The sequence below is a fragment of the Populus euphratica genome, unplaced genomic scaffold (genome assembly GCF_000495115.2).
Source record: "Populus euphratica unplaced genomic scaffold, PopEup_1.0 scaffold775.1, whole genome shotgun sequence".
NCBI classification, from domain to species: domain Eukaryota; kingdom Viridiplantae; phylum Streptophyta; class Magnoliopsida; order Malpighiales; family Salicaceae; genus Populus; species Populus euphratica.
In genome coordinates this window covers 34,495-52,768 of record NW_011500646.1, presented here as the reverse complement: position 1 = coordinate 52,768, position 18,274 = coordinate 34,495, and positions in this window count along the sequence as shown.

Sequence of the window (18,274 nt, the reverse complement as noted above, 5' to 3'; positions counted from 1 at the left end):
GATTAGATCAGTTGTGTCAATTGATTTCGTTGAGAGCCGTTGAATTCAGTTCTATTGAAGTTATGTGGACTCTAATATTTTGAGAATAAGCAGTTTAGAGCACAGAAAATACTCACAGGTTATGATAGTGTTAGGCTGTTATTTTTACATGTTAGCTGAAATACTAAAAGACAATCATTTGGAACACGGAAAAAACTTCCTTGAGTAACAGTGTTCGCTGCAATCTGGAAAACCTATTATGGTGATTTGTTAGCGTGGATGCTTGCAAGGAATCTGTGTAATTTTTTGCCACTAGCCAATACGAATGGAACTACTAATCGGCTATATATTAGACTATGAAACAAGTTGATGAAGATTAGTCATGGTTTCCTTCAATTCTGGCCTCAATTCCCCTGTCAGTTACTAGGAACTGGGCGTCTACAGTTACAAAAAAAAAAAAAATACTGAAAAACCATGGGAATTGGGATATGTTAGAAATCCTGTCTGTGAGCATTTTTATCTGCCCCTGCATCTATCTATCTATATCTTTCTAAATTTCGAGCTTTTGGGTTCATGGTTGAAAATTCTTTCTCAGAATGGGTGTTAAGCACGGTGGTAGGGTCACCCGCAATATCACAAGGTGTTGCAATTAGGTTTGAATTTTACTTTCAAAATGCCTACCACTCTTGTGATATTGTGCTTTATCTTTTAAATTATATAACAAATTAAGCTGAAATTTTATAAAAATATTTAAAATATATAAAATAATATTATAATAAAATTTCAAATTAATCAGAGTTTAAAAATATATTATTTAAATTGATTGAAATTATTAATATTATTTTAACATATTCTTCAACAAAATATTTTTTCTTGGTTATTTTCAACCAAATCAATTTAAATCTATAATGAGTTAATTTTAAATAAAAAAAGTGAGATTAAATAAGAATTATTTAGACTCTAAACTTATACATGAATTTGAGCTACAAGAATTTATAATATGATTTTAATTTATTACAGAATTAGAATCTATACTTTAAAGGAATTTCAACTCCCGCAAAGACTTAATGTGGTAGAATACGATTTTTCTTTTGAGTTTTTTTTTTTTTGCATGTATTCCTAGCATACAAAGAAAACCAAGAGGAAGCAATATAAGAAAGGAAATTTTAGCAATTAAAACAAAAGTTTCGGCCAAAACACAATTTAGAAGAGCTTAGAAATTTTAGCTACACTGAGAAATTATAGCATAAAACTTTATTTTTATTATTATATTTTATTTATTTAATATTGAACACTTATTTTTAATTTGGATTTGTTCTATTTCATTATATATTGTTTAAAAAATAAAACTTTATTTTTATTATTATATTTTATTTATTTAATATTGAACACTTATTTTTAATTTGGATTTGTTCTATTTCATTATATATTGTTTAAAAAATTATTTTATTATTAGATTTATATTAATTGTTTTCTAGTTTGAGCTCATTTGATAATCTATTATGATTATTTAGATGAAATTACATAACATTTATATAGATGTAAATTTGTTAGCTCGATGATAATAAATATGAGTTTTTTTTTTATTGTTTGTGGTAAAATATTATTTTTTTATTGAGAAAAAGATAATATATTTGATATATCAAATATTAAGTGACTTTGTAGTATTATTTCTGGATTTAAATTTATTTTAATACCTTTTATTTTTTAATGGAAGGTTATCTTCTGAAGATCCTATCAAACAAGATTGTATTTTAACTTAGTTGAGGTTGCTTTAGCATGGAATCAATCCGCATCACAAAGTAAAATTGAAACACTTTGCGTGGATTTGGTTAGTTCAACTGGAAGTGGGCGTGGCACATGAAAAAAAGCTGGTAGAAATGGGAAATGCTAGCTTCTTCTAGAGGATTCGGTGCTGCTGTGCCCGTGCCCGTGCCTATCCTTGCTTAGCTTGCCCGTCACTTTTTAATAGGACCCGCCAATTACACCACCCATTGGCATTGTCAGTCTGAAGCACTTCCTACCTGTTAATAACCCACGGTTCGTCTTGGTTCCCTGTGGATTATAGCCTTGAAATGGACGAACATCACCAAGAGATCGAAGAAAGAATCAGAATCTGATGAACATTATTTGTCTTCCACTGAAAAGCTCAGATATAGATGCCTGACGGGTTAGATACTAATAGATGAAGTGTCCTCTATCTATGAGGCAGGACTGAACTTTAAAAGTTTGGAAATAAAGAATTAGATTTTTTTTTTTAAATTGGTATAGTAAAAAAAACATAATTAAAAAGTTATTTATAAAAAATAATACAAGTTAGAGAATTTAAGATGATACATGTGACTTGTGAATCTTTAAAAGAAAATTGGTGTGATTTTAACATTTAAATTAAAAACATAAATCAAACTTTAATTTTATACCAGAAAAAGGTACTCTAATCTTATACAAACTTTATAAGTAAAAAAAGTTATATTTGATATAAGATATGATTAAAACTGATTTGAAGAAGAGAAAATTACAGCAATTTAATTTAGATAAAATAGTGTGCATCTATATGTATTATTAATAATATATATTTTTAAATGACAATATAATTGATGTGAAAAAAAATATTATAAAGAGTCTAAAAATTGCTGGCTTTCATTGTGTGTATTTGTTATTAATGCTACACAACAACGTTCTTTGTCAACGATGATTCTAATTGATGCATAAGAGGATATACTAGGCTAAATTCCTTGTCTTCTCTCGATCTTACCTTCGCGGCATTAAAGAGAAGTTTCAGATTTTTTTGTTATTTTTTACTGGAATAGTATAATGATATTTTTGCTTTTATACCTAAAAAAATTAAAATAAGCTTTCATGGCTTTGACGTCTTTTAAATAATGATACATCTGCCATTACTAAATAAAGTATGGATAAATAAATATTTTTCTATCTTAATTATATAGTAAAATAACTTAAATTTACAAATTTAATTTGTATATAGATTCATTTAATAATCATTTAATTTGATTCTATAGATTCATTTAATAATTATTTAATTTGATTCTGAATATGTATTATATTTCAATTTTGGTTATAATAGTGTATAACTAGGCTTCTAATTTTGTCCAAAATTCTAGATTGGTTCCTCCATATATTGAAATCCTTTTAGCTTTCTCTTACCAAGTTGTCGATCTTTTTTTTTTCATTTTCAATCAATTTTTTTTTTGCTTTTCATTTCAAAACAAAATGATAATTTTAGAGAAAATTCAAAATTAGATTATGACAGTTGTCCTCTCTTTACAATACTCATGACAGAAAGTCTCATAAGGGGTTTTAGATGGTAACCTTGTAAAGAAGAAAAGAAGAGAGATTGTAGTTTTACTAGGTCAAGAAATGGTCAAACCTTCCAAAAGTGTTAGAAATGAGAGCTTAAAAGCATACTCAGGAAGAAAAGAGATAAGGCCTAAAAGAGCACTAAATGATGGATAAGGTTTTGAAAGCGCACTTGAAAGGAAAAAGATAGGGCTTGATAACATAATATCTGATGGATGAGGGCTAAAAGACGCACTCAAAAGAAAAGAGATAGGGCCTAAAAGTGCACCATCTAATGGATAAGGGCCTAAAAGTGCACTCAGACTGTTTCAAAGATGTTGTCTTAAAAAACCTTGCTACTTCAAAAGAGCAAGAGCCTTATTGTGCTCAGAATCTTGCTAGTTTTTTTTTGCCGGAGAAGTTCGAGTTCGTCAAGGCTTTTTTCATGGACTCCCTACAAAGGTCAAAATGCAATGCGTTATGATTAATATGCATGTTTTTTTACCTAAGAATATAGGTCCCCTTTTTTCATGGACTTTGTCATTTATTAAATCTTTAATCCTAATAATAAACTTTCATGGCTTTTTTGCTTTTGCTTACTTAAATTGTGAACTTGACCTCTAAGAAAGAGATGTGCATCTTAACGAGTTCAGATGATATCAACATACCCTGTTATTTGAAGACCCTTATCTCAAAGATACATGACTTGTTCTATGATGGCTTTTCTCAAAAGTTATCGGAGAATTTGAGCATCTTGTTCTATGATGGCTTTTCTCAAAAGTTATTGGAGAATTTGAGCATCTTTGCTTTCCATTCTATGTTTTCCTAAAAGAGAAATTGTGGAGCCAACCTTATTATGTTTCTTGAGTTGCCCCTAGCCTGATCATGCCCCCAAGTATTTTATCTGATTTTGTTTGTTTTGAGTTTTCCTAGGGATGATGCCATATAAAAGAGGGTTTGGTCATTTACAATGGGTTTTGTGAGAGTTGAAATTTTTTTTTATTGGTGAAAATATAAAGTGATCTTCTGTTTCATATTTTATTGGTCAGAAGAGTTCAAGTTTTGACTTGAGGGTCTTAAAGGAAAGAACAAGTCTTCAAAGTGTTCATTTTACTTGTATGAATAATGAAGCATAATCGAAGTTTCTTGAAAAACTTGTTTAGTATAGGAAAACATTTCTTACTAATCTAGATTGCATGTCTTTGATTAGAAAGGGCTTGATTGGGCACGAAATATTGGCTTTGACTCTTGATTATATAAAAAAGGGTATTCATAGGGTTAAAAGGTGTTTTAGAGATCTCGAGACTAAGGATCACTAATGCTTGTTTCTAGACCCTTTTTTGGGTCAAGGGATTCCTATACCTTACTATGACATTGCAAAATGGTTTGTCGTGTCCCTAGTGTCAAGCTTGGACTTCTTGTATTTGTTTTCTTTATTTGGTTTTTAACATTATCAATATATTTGCTATTTTGCATGACATGCTCAAACAATTTGAATTTCTTTATATCCCCAGCTTTGTTTGGGCATATTTGATCATTAAGGATCATTTTATATATTTTTATAGTTAGATTGCTTTTCTATTCCTTGCACTTTCCATTAGTGTAGGGTGTGGTCTTTGATTAGTATTTATCATGGTTTTATATCATCATTTTGCACTTGAAGTATCAATAACGCCTTAACTGAAGCATGTTTTATAATAATATATCTAATAATATAAATATGGGCTATGAAAGTGTCAAGCATTTGTTGTACCAAGTTTTATACAACATAAATCAAGATTAGTCATTTAACAAGCAAAGTATTAAAGAGTGAACAAGATAACAAATACAAAACATGTTAGTATCAAACATTAAAGTCTATATTGAGTTTACATTTTATTTATTCTTACACCATCAGTGTAATCTTTTCACCTTGACATAATAAACTTAGCTAAACATAATAAAAGAAAGAAACATAAATAAACAAAATAAGAACATAAATAAGATAAGAGTTAACTAAGTAAAGGAAAGAAAATAAAAGGCATAAACTTGGTATTAATGAAAGAAAAGCATAAACATTACAAAAAATACAAAGAGAGAAAGCAAGAGCATGATCTTGATTTGGAAACCAGGATGCCTAAATGCATGGCAAATACCTCCTTTTATAGGCCACAATTGGGAACTATTGATTTGATGACTAATTAATGAGTGAGTGACCAACTCTTGACTTGGTGACAATCCTTATCTTTTCTTATCTGCCCAAAACATCATTTATAATGTCAAAACTGGAGCCACTTGAAAACATAAAAGTTGTAGGAAATTGTCTCAGCTTTCTTGTGTAACAAATTCAGGTCATTTGGACTTCTAGAACTCTAGATATTGGCCAAATACTGAACACTGCTCGGGCTGAAAGATAGATTCAGATTTCTTTGTTGTTGCTATAATTTAGACTTGAAAATGACCTTTTTAAGTCTTGGGATCCATATGAAAGTTGTAGGCCTATGTCTTTGACACGACGAAAAGATTAATATCTTCTCCCAAGTGCAAGAGTGTCGAAGTAATTGACACGACTAAAAGATTGATGTCTTCTCCCAAGTGCAGGAGTGTCGAAGTAATTGACACGACTAAAAGATTGATGTCTTCTCCCAAGTGCAGGAGTGTCGAAGTAATAAATAACCCGGCAAGACCGGGGTCGAACCACAGGGAGGTTAATTGTACAAATTATAAACAACAATAGTACAACAACAATAATAATAATAACAACAACAATAATAATAATAACAACAACAATAATAATAGTAACAACAACAACAACAACAACAACAATAATAATAATAATAATAATAATAAAGAAAGAGAAGAAGAAGAAGATGATGAGAACTTGGAGATGGAAAATTAATGTAAGAATTAAACAATAATAATAACAAATGTCAAGGTTAGAGGTTCCACTAATGGTATGTCAAACAAGTATAGTATAAACTCTTATTATTCAATTGGAAACCACACACAAAGGAGGTTCCAATCAGATTATAGATTGTTAACATGATTACATTAGTCATCTTATTCGATTAATGCTAGTACTTGTAAATCTCGTCAAGCATTCATGATTATAACTTATGTTAACAACAAATCAAGTTCCTTTCATAGCTCAGGTGTCGGTTATACCATACAGTATGGGCTATGAAAGTGCCAAACATTTGTTGTACCAAGTGTTATACAACATAAATCAAGATTAGTCATTTAACAAGCAAAGTATTAAAGAGTGAATAAGATAACAAATATAAAACATGTTAATATCAAACATTAAAGTCCATATTAAGTTTACACTATACTTATTCTTACACCATTAGTGTAACCTTTTCACCTTGACATAATAAACTTAGCTAAACATAATAAAAGAAAGAAAAATAAATAAACAAAACAAGAACATAAACAAGATAAAAGTTAACTAAGTAAAGGAAAGGAAATGAAAAGCATAAACTTGATATTAATGAAAGTAAAGCATAAGCATTACAAAAAATTGTTTTCTTCCAAGAAAAGCCCCATAATTATGTGTTGTTAATATGAGCACAAAAGAAAGGTTTATGAATATCTTGTTAAGAGGTATTGAGCAGGTATATAAATTTAACGAGAGTTTGTTTATCTGGATAGATTAATGGAAGTTAAATGATGAAAACCTTGCTTTGTGGAATTTGCAAATTGTTTTTCTATTTTAACGCTTTGATTACTAGGGACTAGTAATAAGTTGGTTGGGGGGTGTGATTAGTACTTAAAAGTGCATTTTTATCATGGTTTTATATCATCATTTTGCAGTTGAAGTATCAATAACTTCTAAACTAAAGCATGTTTTATAATAATATATCTAATAATATAAGATACCTTTAATTTGTGGTAAATGTTCATTTTAAATGCAGGCCTATCTCATAAATGAAAGGATTGATTGATGACTTTAAGAACTTAAATTGCAAGGGCAAAAAGATGACCAAAATTAGAAAAGAGATGTCGGTGCAATCCAAACCGAAACACTATTTGGTAATTGGGTCATATCTGGATCTATAGATCTCAGATTTAGGTCTACTTTATATGGATGGAAAGGTAAGACATAGGCCTACAACTTTCATATGGAGCTCAAGATCTAAAAAGGCCATTTTGAAGTCCAAATTGTAGCAACAACAAAGAAGCCCGAATCTGTCCTCCAGCCCGAGCACTGTTCAGTATTTTGGCCATATCTGGAGTTCTAGAAGTCCAAATGAGCTGAATTTGTTACACAAGAAAACTGAGACAATTACCTACAACTTTCATGTTTTCAAGTGGCTCCAATTTTGACGTTATCAATGCCGTTTTGGGCAGACAAGAGAAGATAAGGATTGTCACCAAGTCAAGAGTTGGCCACCCACTCATCAATTAGTCATCAAATCAATAGTTCCCAATTTTAGCCTATAAAAGGAGGCATTTGCCATGCATTTAGGCATCTTGGTTTCCAGATCAAGATCATGCTCTTCCTTTCTCTCTTTGTATTTTTCGTAATGCTTATGCTTTACTTTCATTAATATCAAGTTTATGCTTTTCATTTCCTTTCCTTTACTTAGTTAACTTTTATCTTGTTTATGTTCTTGTTTTGTTTATTTATTTTTCTTTCTTTTATTATGTTTAGCTAAGTTTATTATGTCAAGGTGAAAAGGTTACACTAATGGTGTAAGAATAAGTATAGTGTAAACTTAATATGGACTTTAATGTTTGATACTAACATGCTTTATATTTGTTATCTTGTTCACTCTTTAATACTTTGCTGGTTAAATGACTAATCTTGATTTATGTTGTATAACACTTGGTACAACAAATGCTTGACACTTTCATAGCCCATACTGTATAGTATAACCGACACCTGAGCTATGAAAGGAACTTGATTTATTGTTAACATAAGATAACAAATATAGCTAACTAAATGAAAGGAAATGAAAGACATAAACTTGCTATTAATGAAAGCAAAGCATAAACATTACAAAAAATACAAAGAGAGAAAACAAGAGCATGATCTTGATCTGGAAAACCAAGATACCTAAATGCATGACAAATGCCTTCTTTTATAGGCCAAAATTGGGAACTATTGATTTGATGATTAATTGATGAGTGGGTGACCAACTCTTGACTTGGTGACAATCCTTATCTTCTTTTGTCTGCCCAAAACGTCATTGATAACATCAAAACTAGAGCCACTTGAAAACATAAAAGTTGTAGGAAATTGTCTCAGCTTTCTTGTGTAAAACAGTCAGCTCATTTCGAGTTCTAGAACTCCAGATATGGCCAAAATACTAAACAGTGCTCGGGCTGGAGGACAGATTCGGGCTTATTTGTTGTTGCTATAATTTGGACTTGAAAATGGGCTTTTTAGATCTTGGGCTCCATATGAAAGTTATAGGCCTATGTCTTACCTTTCCATCCATATAAAGTAGACCTAAATCTGAGATCTATAACTCCAGATATGACCCAATTACCAAATAGTGTTCTGGTTTGGATTGCACCGACATCTCTTTTCTAATTTTGGTCATCTCTTTGCCCTTGCAATTTAAGTTCTTAAAGTCATCAATCAATCCTTTCATTTATGTGATAGGCCTGCATTTAAAATGAACATTTACCACAAATTAAAGGTATCTTATATTATTAGATATATTATTATAAAACATGCTTTAATTAAGGAGTTATGGATACTTCAAGTGAAAAATGATGATATAAAACCATGATAAAAATGCACTTTTAAGTACTAATCACTATTATTATTATTGTTATTGTTATTGTTATTGTTATTGTTATTATTATTGTTGTTGTTATTGTTATTGTTATTGTTGTTGTATAACTGTTGTTTACAATTTGTACAATTAACCTCCCTGTGGTTCGACCCCGGTCTTGCCAGGTTATTTATTACTTCGACACTCCTGCACTTGGGAGAAGACATCAATCTTTTAGTCGTGTCAAGTTTTTGGCGCCGTTGCTCGGGAGGTACGTTTTGTATAAATTATAATATTTATTTTATTTTCTCTTTTTACTTTTCTTGTATATAACTTTGTTTCTTTTATCTTGTTTCTTCTTCTTTTGTTTTCTTTTTTCTTTTATTCTATTCCGACACGTGCATGAGAGTGTAGTCATGTACATCAAGTGGTAGACTTTGTAGGGTATCCTCATCATTTTCAGAAAATATAGCCGAAGAAGATAATCAATCACTTCATAATGAGAATAATGAGAATAACCATGCTAGAACACTTAGAGACCACATGAATCCCACAAGAACAAGTGCACCATCATGCATAGTTTTTCCTCCCGATGCATCTCATTTTAATTTTAAACCAGGTATTATTCAACTTTTACCTTCTTTTCATGGCTTAGAATTGGAAAATCCATACTTGCATTTAAGGGAATTTGAGGAGGTCTGCAACACATATAATAATTTAAATTGTAGCATGAACACCATCAGATTAAAGCTTTTTCCTTTTTTATTAAAAGATAAAGCTAAAACATGGCTACAAAATTTAAGACTAGGATCCATTCATGCTTGGGATGAAATGCAACAACAGTTTTTGAAGAAGTTTTTCCCATCTCACAGAACAAACTCTTTCAAAAGAAAAATCACTACTTTCACTTAAAAACCAGGAGAAACATTTTACCAATGTTGGGATAGGTATCGAGACTTCCTTAGTACTTGCCCTCATCATGGTTTTGAAACATGGAGATTGGTTTCACATTTCTATGAAGGGTTAACACCTAGAGATAGGCAAATGGTTGAATTGATGTGCAATGAAACTTTTGAAGATAAAGACCCTGATGAAGCAATGAAGTACTTAGACTTGTTAGCTCAAAATGCTCAAAATTGGGACACCGCGGGTACTTATGAGGCACCGAGTAAAACTCAACCTCATACATCTAATGGAGGTATGTACAACCTTAGGGAAGATCATGACCTTCAAGCCAAGTTTGCATCTTTAGCTAGAAAAGTCAAGGCACTAGAATTGAAAAAGAGTGGTCAATTAAAATCTGTTGAAAACATTGCGTGTCAAATCTGTGCAACAAATGAACACTCAACCAACGATTGTCCAACCTTGCCTTATTTTAAGGAATGTCTCCATGAACAAGCCCATGCTTTAAACAGTTTCCAAAGGGCCAACCACAACCTATACTTCCAAACATACAACCCTGGTTGGAGAAATCACCGAAATTTCAGTTGGAAGAATGAGAACAACAATGCACAAACTTCACAACCACCGTTTCAAGCACACCACAATTTCCAAAATTCTCATGGATATGCACCTCCTTATGCTCCTCTCCACCTTTTAGAAGAAATCTTGAGGAAACATTGCATGTATTCATTGAAAAACAAGAGACAATCAATACTCAACTTGCTCAAAAAATGATAGATTTTAAAGATACTCTTGCAAAATTAACATCTACTCTCAGTTTCCAAGAGAAAGGTAAGTTTCCATCTTAACCACAACAAAATCCCAAGGGGCAATACAATGCAAATGTAAGTAGTTCCGGAAGCCAACACATGGATCAAGTCAAATCAGTCACTACTTTGCGCAGTGGTAAGGTTATTGAAAAACCCTCTCTTGAACCTTATGAGAAAGATGATGAGTCAATCTCTAAGGGTAAGGAAGGGGTTGAATCTGAAAATTGCAAAGAAAAGACTGATTCTCTGCCATCACTTCCATTTCCTCAAGCCATGACCAAACAAAGGAAAGTCAATCACAACTCTGAAATTTTTAAAATTTTCAAATAGGTAAGGATCAATATACCTTTGGTGGATGCTATTAAACAGGTTCCTTCCTATGCTAAATTTTTAAAAGATCTATGCACTGTGAAGAGGAAACTGAATGTGAAAAAGAAAGCCTTTCTAGCCGAACAAGTAAGTGCTATTCTTCAGAACAATAATGCTTTGAAATATAAAGACCCTGGTTGTCCTATAATTTCTTGCTTTATTGGAGAGCATAAAATTGAAAGAGCCTTACTTGATCTTGGAGCTAGTGTGAATTTACTTCCATATTCAGTTTTTCAAAGTCTCAATCTAGGTGAGTTAAAACCAACTTCTATATCTCTTTTACTTGCCGATAGATCTGTAAAAGTGCCTAGAGGAATAATTGAAGATGTCTTAGTACAAGTCGATAAATTCATTTATCCTGTGGATTTTATTGTCTTGGACACACAACCTGTTGAAGTATGTAATTCATTTCCTGTTATTTTAGGACGTCCATTTCTTGCAACTTCTAATGCATTGATTAATTGTAGGAATGGACTGATGAAGCTATCATTTGGAAACATGACATTGGAGATGAATATTTTCAACATTTGCAAGCAACCTAGAGATGATAATGATTTACAAGAAGTGGAATTTACTGAAAAATTAATTCATGATCAATTTCCAACCACTTCCAGTGAAATTGAGATTGATGAATCTGATGATTTGCAAATGATTTATTTTCAGGAAGAATCAAAGACAAGTAATTGGAGGCCACAAATTGAGGAATTGCCACCACGATCAATTAAGTCCATACCTTCAACTATTCAACCATCAAAACCTGATTTGAAACCGTTGCCATCCAATCTCAAATACTCATTTTTGGGAGAAAATGAAACTTTTCCGGTAATAATCTCTTCCAAACTTAATGCACATCAAGAAGGTAAGTTATTACAAACTCTAAAAATGCATAAAAATGCATTAGGATGGACCATAGCTGATATAAAAGGAATTAGTCCTTTGATTTGTACACATAGAATTTATTTAGAGGAAAATGCTAAACTCTCTAAAGAAATGCAACAAAGGCTAAATCCTAATATGAAAGAAGTAGTGAAAAATGAAGTCATTAAGCTTCTAGATAATGAAATCATTTATCCTATTTCTGACAGCAAATGGGTAAGTCCTACCCAAGTTGTACCCAAGAAGTCTGGAGTCACTGTGATAACAAATGAGAACAATGAGTTAATTCCCACTAGAACTGTTACTGGTTGGCGCATGTGCATTGACTATAGGAAACTTAATTCAATGACTAGAAAAGATCATTTTACTTTACCTTTCATGGATCAAATCCTAGAAAGAGTTGCAGGTCATGAATTTTATTGTTTCCTAGATGGCTATTTGGGTTACAACCAAATTGAAATTGCATTGGAAGATCAAGAGAAGACTACTTTCACATGTCCATATGGTACTTTTGCATATCGAAGGATGCCTTTTGGATTATGTAATGCACCAGCCACATTTCAAAGATGCATGCTTAGTATATTTAGTGATATGGTTGAACATTTTCTTGAGATTTTCATGGATGATTTTTCTGTTTTTGGTGATTCATTTGATGATTGTTTGACTAACTTAGAAAAGGTTTTGACCAGGTGTGAAGAGAAGAATCTTGTGCTGAATTGGGAAAAATATCATTTTATGGTAACAAACGGCATTGTACTTGGTCACATTGTTTCATCAAAAGGAATTAAGGTTGACAAATCTAAAATCGAGTTAATTGCAAACTTGCCAACACCAAAATCTCTTAAAGACATTAGATCATTCCTAGGACATGCTGGTTTATATAGAAGGTTCATTAAAGATTTTAGTGTAATATCTACGCCCTTAAGTAACCTTCTAACAAAGGATACTATTTTTGAATGGACTGAACATTGTGAAGAAGCCTTTGTTAAACTTAAAAACTTGCTTACTTGTGCTCCTATCATTCAACCTCCCGATTGGTCATTACCTTTTGAAATAATGTGTGATGCTAGTGATTATGTCGTAGGTGCTGTTTTGGGACAAAGAAAAGATAAGAAACCTCATGTAATTTACTATGCAAGTAAAACTTTAAATAGTGCTCAAATGAATTATACCACCTACGAAAAAGAATTACTTGTAGTAGTATTTGCATATGAAAAATTCAGATCTTATCTTGTTGGCTCACCTGTTGTTGTTTTTAATAATCATGTAGCTTTGAAATATCTTCTTTCTAAGAAAGATTCTAAGGCTAGATTGGTGTGGTGGATTTTATTACTTCAAGAATTTGATATCACAATCAAAGATAAGAAAGGCAGCGAAAATGTTGTCGCACATCACTTGTCAAGATTGACAATAGATTCGAAAACTGACATCACACCAATCGATGACTACTTTCCAGATGAATCTTTACTTTCTGTCTCTACAATGCCTTGGTTTGCTAATATTGTCAATTTTCTTGTTTTAGGACAATTGCCAGCTCATTGGAGTATCCAAGATAAAAGAAAGTTCTTGAACGAAGTAAAGAACTTTTATTGGGATGATCCTTATTTATTCAAATATTGTCCTAATCAAATATTTCGAAGATGCATTCCTAACAATGAGGTAAGTAGTGTCATTAAATTTTGTCATTCTGAGGCATGTGGAGGCCATTTCTCATCAAGAAAGACAACTGCAAAAATCTTACAAAGTGGATTTTAGTGGCCCGCCATGTTCAAAGACTCACATGCATTCTGCAAGTCTTGTGAAAATTGTCAAAAGTTGGGATCTATTTCAAAACGTCACATGATGCCTTTAAATCCTATTTTGTCATTGAGATCTTTGACTGTTGGGGTATAGATTTCATGGGTCAATTCCCTCCATCATTTGGTTTCTTATACATATTAGTCGCAGTAGATTATGTTTCAAAATGGATAGAGGCAATTCCAAGTCGAAACAATGATCACAAAACAGTGATAAAGTTTTTGAAAGAAAATATTTTGAGTCGATTTGGAGTCCCTCGAGCCATAATAAGTGATGGTGGAACACATTTCTGCAACAAGCCATTTGAGTCTTTAATGAAGAAATATGGAATCACACACAAAGTTGCCACCCCTTATCATCCTCAAACAAGTGGACAAGTAGAGGTTGCTAATAGGGAGATCAAACATATTTTAGAGAAAACAGTGAACCCTAATAGGAAAGACTGGTCTTTAAGACTTAATGATGCACTTTGGGCTTATCGAACTGTGATGTAACCATATTATTCGATAGTTTCACCCACTTTTACCTAATGTTTTGTCCATGTTTTATATGTAAAATGCCTTGATATTCTTTGTTTTATGTTTTGAAGGCACTTTTGGATGAAAAATGCAAAAAGGAGTAAATTAGAGATAATTGGCAGATTTGACGTTCAATCGATGTTTTGTGCAGAGCGTGAGTTCTAGAGATCAAAATGAAGTGATTCTAGTGGCTCTAAAAAGCTAACATCCATACCTTTCTGGAAATGTAATGCAAGAAAAATATGAAGAGGAAGATCATGGAAATCATATCCTTTAAAGTCAAATCTCGTATTCTGCCACTATTGACCTTTGTCCATTCAAAATTCCATATCTGGAGCTATAGAAGTCAGATGAGGGCGATATGATTTGTCAAAGATGACAACTGAATTCTGCCAGCAATCAGGTTTCGTGAAGAAATGAGTCCAAATTATGTTTCGAAGCTTCTAAACTATCATCCAAGTTATAATTTCAGCAATTTAGCCCCTCTAGTAAATCAATCTAGAAGGTCAAGAAAAGTAACCAACAACCTCAATCCACCAACCTCAATCCACCAACCTCAAATCACCAACCACAAACCAGCTGCAAGTTGGAATGCTGCCATTGTCAAAGAAGGAGGCTACAATGGTGGGTTGTTTGTGGTGACTACTAATGTCAAAGTTTGGCATGTTTGGCAGCCAACATTATTGATAAAGAAGCAAGAGGAGCTGCCATTAAAGCGTATATATAGATACCAAGAGAGCCAAGAAAGGAGAAGAGGGAGTGCAATAGAATCAAAGAAAGGTGGTAGGAACTAGAAGTGAAGAAACACAAACTCTCCTCTCTACATACTAGAAATAATGCTTTCTTTTATCTTTAGGAGTAGTTGTTCAATAGATATGCAAGGCTAAGCTCTTTTCTTGGTTGCAAGGACGCAGAAACTTTCAGATATCAAGAACTGTGAGATTTATTCTTCATTTATTTTCAGTTTGTATTATGAATGAGTATGATTGTTTTCCTATGCATGTTTTCTATGATTGTTGTTGATAATTGCTAGAGCAGACTCTAAGTTATTATTGTAAACAATCTATTGCTAAGTTTGATATCAAAACCGGAGTTAGGGTATATAAACTTGTGAAGCAACTAAGCTTGATAATTGTGGCGGAACTACGTTATTAAACTTAGGGAAAACATTCGAGCAAAGCAACACAAGCAGACAACTTGGTTGTTAAGATTAATGAATTTATCTAGATCTTAAGGCTACCATTAGATTAAATCATTAGTGCGGACACTGTGATTATTTGTTGGTTAGGGCTAGTTATACGGCGGATCTGTTAATTAACCAAAGTTAAGAAAAGATAAAAATTCAGAATATAAACTGGAGTTTCGTTTTAAGGATCAGTTCTGATTTCTGTAGGTGGATGTGTGCTTGTGACCAAGGTTTGTTTTCTTGATAAATTTCAGTTTTAATTGATTGTGTTCACTAGTTTAATTTCTTCCATAGTTTAGATTATCACAAATCAAAACCCCCCAATTGCATAACGTATAACATAAAAATCTAAACTAAATCTTCCTCGTGGGATCGATCCCTTGCTTGCTCTATACTATCTTATGTGTTTTAAGCTAGGGTAATTAATTTGTGCGACCGCGACATTGCAACAAATTTTGGCGTCGTTGCCGGGGATGTAATTTTAGTTAATTCTTGTGCTTGTACTGTTATTTTTATTTGCTGTGATTATTATTTATTATTATTCAGAAAAAAAAACAAAATTTTTTTTTGCTTGCGACGGTACTGTTCACTTGCCGCAACGGTATTGTTCAAAACAAAATTGTTTGTGGAATTAGGTTTCGGATTTTCTTTTCCTGAAGGAAAATGACGTTCTAAACAAGACTAGTAAATATTACTAGCCCCATCCTATTGAGGCCAAATTCGACTGTTTTCTAAGGTTTTAGGTAGTTTTAGTTTTCTAGCGTTGGATTTTCATATAATTTGCATTACGTTTTTATCTCTTGTGTGGTTTCTTTCTTTTGAGTTTTCTTAGCGATTGATGCCTGTGACCTGTTCTACTAATCAAATTCAAGTGCAGGTTGATTTTGAAATAGAAAGCACTTTATGCAGGTAAAGAAAGGAAGCTCGCCTCAACACCATGGCTATTGCACGACAACAAACACTCAAGGAGCTTGCTGCTCCTAACGTGGAAAATCAACCACTGTGCATAAATATTGATAATAATGTAAACTTTGAACTCAAATCTGGTTTTATACATTTGCTACCAACATTTAATGGTCTTGCAGGAGAAGATCCACATACTCATCTCAAGGAGTTCCAAAGGCATGGCTTTTCTCTATTCTCCCAGGATCTATTGGAACTTGGAATGCCATGAAGAAGATTTTCCTTGAGAAGTATTTCCCAGCATCTCGAGTTGCCAACATAAGGAAAGAAATATGTGGGATTTGGCAATCTCATGGAGAGACACTCTCCGAGTATTGGGAAACATTCGAGCAACTGTGCATTCAATGTCCTCATCATCAAATACCCGATCAGTTGCTCATTCAATATTTCTATGAAGGATTAATGCCTACTGACCGTAGTATCATTGATGCTGCAAGTGGAGGCGCATTGATGGATAAGACACCCGAGGTTGCACGCCAATTAATCTCAAACATGGCAGCCAACTCAAAACAGTTTGGCACTCGTGGAGACTTCTCCAACAAACGAGTAAATGAGGTAAGTATTTCTAACATTGAGAATAAAGTTAATGATCTTACTTCTCTTGTGTGTTCTTTGGCTTGTGGAAATGTGCAGCAGGTGAAAGTTTGTAGCATATGCTCTTTACAAGGACATGCTTCGGATATGTACCCAACAATGCTAGAAGATTACATTGAACAAGCTAATGCAGTTGATGGAGCATTCAACGAACAACCCCAGCATAAATATGATCCCTTTTCCAACACGTACAATCCCGGATGGAGAGATCATCCCAATTTACGTTATGGCAACCCATCCCAACAAGGCAATCAAGGCCGACAGTTCCATCCCAATGGATTTCAGCCCCAACAAAATTATCAAGCAAGACAACCCCCTCCATTCACAAACTCCAATGTTATGGGGTCGTCATCCAATGATGATCTTCATGAGATGATGAAAACTTTGGCTTCTAATACTGTTACCTTGCAACAAAATATCATGTCTTTTTTGGCTTCTAATACTGTTACCTTGCAACAAAATGTCATGTCTTTTCAACAGGAAACAAGGTCAAGTATTCACAACTTGGAGAAGCAAATGGGGCAAGTAGCTTCAAGTGTAGGGAAATTGGAGGCACAAATGAATGGAAAATTGCCCTCCCAAGCATTGAATCCAAAAGAGAATGTTAGTGCGATCATGTTGCGAAGTGGGAAAGAACTTGAAGAGAAAAGGTCAAAACAAATTGAGATGGAGGAAGAAGAAGAGATAGAAACTGAATTGAGTACAAAGAAGGAACATCATCCTTCTCCACAAACTAAAACATTGACCAACACTCCAAAGGTAACTCCTCACTCAATGAATTCCAGTTCTAAAGCAATTCCACCCTTTCCTGTTAGTTCTTCTAGGTCAAAGAAAGAGGACAAAGACAAAGATATTTTAGAGGTTTTCAAGAAAGTAGAACTCAACATTCCTTTGCTTGATGCTATCAAGCAAATTCCCAAGTATGCCAAATTTTTGAAGGAGTTGTGTACTACCAAGAGAGCTTTCAAACTAAAAGGTTATGAAATGGTAAGTATGGGTGAAGTTGTGTCTGCTATTGTTCAAAAGAATATGCCTTTAAAGCAAAAAGACCCAGGTGCGTTTACTATCCCATGTGTTATTGGTAATGCTAGTTTTAAAAAAGTCTTATGTGATTTAGGTGCATCCATTAGTGTTATGCCTAAACATGTTTATGATTCTCTTAGTCTGGAACCTTTGAATGAAACTAGCATTGTAATACAGCTTGCGGATCGTAGTTTGGTTTACCCACTTGGTGTGATAGAGGATGTCCTAGTCAAGATTGATACTTTGGTTATTCCA